Raw genomic sequence first — 1,834 nt, forward strand, 5'->3', positions numbered from 1 at the left:
TGTCAGGATTAAAAATCATAGAAACTTAAATTAAGAGAGAATAAGTGATTGTGGATAAGAGAGAGCCATATATGCAGATATTATGATTAAAAAGTTAAAAATCCAGGAGCAAGTTGAATGGATATTTATGAATGAGGTCATTCACTAATATAGTATAAAAATAAAATAATATTTTGAAAGAATAGCTGTTAAAAGCTCTAATTTTCTATATATTTTAGTACCATACTATTATAAAAGTCAAATTTATTATTTCAAATTATTAAAGGTACATTTTTTGACTAAAACTTTTACTGCTTCTATTACTTGCTTGTTTCTTAGGGTATATATAAAAGGATTTAAAGCAGGTACAACTGATGTTGTGAGAATTGTGATCCCCTTGTTTAAAGATATCCTTTCTTCTGCAGAAGGTTTAATATACATAAAAATACAGGTGCCATAAGAGATGGAAACAACAATCATGTGTGAGGAACAGGTAGAAAATGCCTTTTTTCTCTGCTGGGTAGAAGGGATCTTTAGAATAGTTCTTATGATGTTTGCATAAGATGACATAACCAGTGTCAAAGTAATCAGAAGTTTGCAAATTGCTAAAATAAAGTTTGCATATTCTATGGTCCTTGTATCTGTACAGGAGATTTTTCAGAAGAGGAGAATAGTCACAAGTAAAGTGTTCAATTATATTTGTACCACAAAATTCCAAAATCTGGCTCACAACAGCTCCAGGAATTATGGTTAACACAGCAATGAAACAACAGGCAAAAACCAACTCATAGCGTAAGCTGTGGCTCATAATGGTTGTGTAACGAAGAGGTTTGCAAATGGCCACGTAGTGGTCATAGAACATGACAGCTAATAAGAAAAACTCTGATATGCCAAAGAAAAGGGCAAAGAATAATGTGTCAAGCAAGCATCGTAGGAGATGGTTTTATTTTTAGTTACTATGCTGACCAGGTATCTAGGGATACAGGTAGTTGTAAGTTCTAAGAAGGAAAAGTTTAAAAGGAAGAAATACATGGATGTTTTGAGGTGATGATCCAGCAAGGTCAGAAGGATAATGATACGATTCCCAGTGACACTCAATATATATGTTATAAGTAGAAAAAGGAAAATCACAATTTGCCAGGTGGGGTCCTCTGTGAGTCCAAGAAGAATGAATGTTGTCATCATTGTACAATTTCTCATTTCTTCCAAATTTCTTGTAATCTGAAGGAAAAAAATTATGGTTAAATATTCTTTGAATAATTAAAAATTATATGTACAATTCAGTACCTCAGGTGAAATGGACTTACTTTTTTTCCTTTCTACCACTGTAACTTTTACCCAGGAGTGAAGGCCCCAGTCTTAGCTTCACTCTTTTCATTTCTCTTAGGCATACTCATTTTGTGATTCTATAGTTATTCAAGGTATAAGATCCTGTACATTTTCTAGAATGAGCTTTTTAGTTTTCATTTATTTATTTTTTAGCAAAAAGTGATTAGGCCATTTTTTTAAACCAGTGGTACAAGCTCTCTAGTGGGAGAGTCATGCATGTACCACCAGATCCTGCAGGAATGTGCTGAAGTATTTTGCAATAATTTATATAGAGATCTATCTCCTACAGTATTAGTGCTTCTATATGAATATACTTTTAGGTTATCTTGGCAAATCCTTCAGTTGTAAAAATAATCTTCTTGGTTTCATTCAGCAGCAAAGATTTTTCTCATACCTCTGTGTTATCTTAATTTTTCAATATTAAAGTTTTGTAATTAATATTTCTTTGCTATTTTCTAATGTATCTCTGGTTAAATTTTGAGTTGTTTGGTAGAGCCAATTTGAATTATTTCAATAGAAAGTAAAT

General features: G+C 31.9%; 1 pseudogene; it reads right to left on the bottom strand.

The window, feature by feature from the left end:
* Positions 1-246: 246 nt before the first annotated feature.
* LOC101560735 lies at positions 247-1,179 on the bottom strand (annotated as a pseudogene).
* Positions 1,180-1,834: the final 655 nt, after the last annotated feature.

This window comes from Octodon degus, unplaced genomic scaffold (assembly GCF_000260255.1).
Source record: "Octodon degus isolate 3935 unplaced genomic scaffold, OctDeg1.0 scaffold00358, whole genome shotgun sequence".
Classification (NCBI taxonomy): Eukaryota; Metazoa; Chordata; class Mammalia; order Rodentia; family Octodontidae; genus Octodon; species Octodon degus.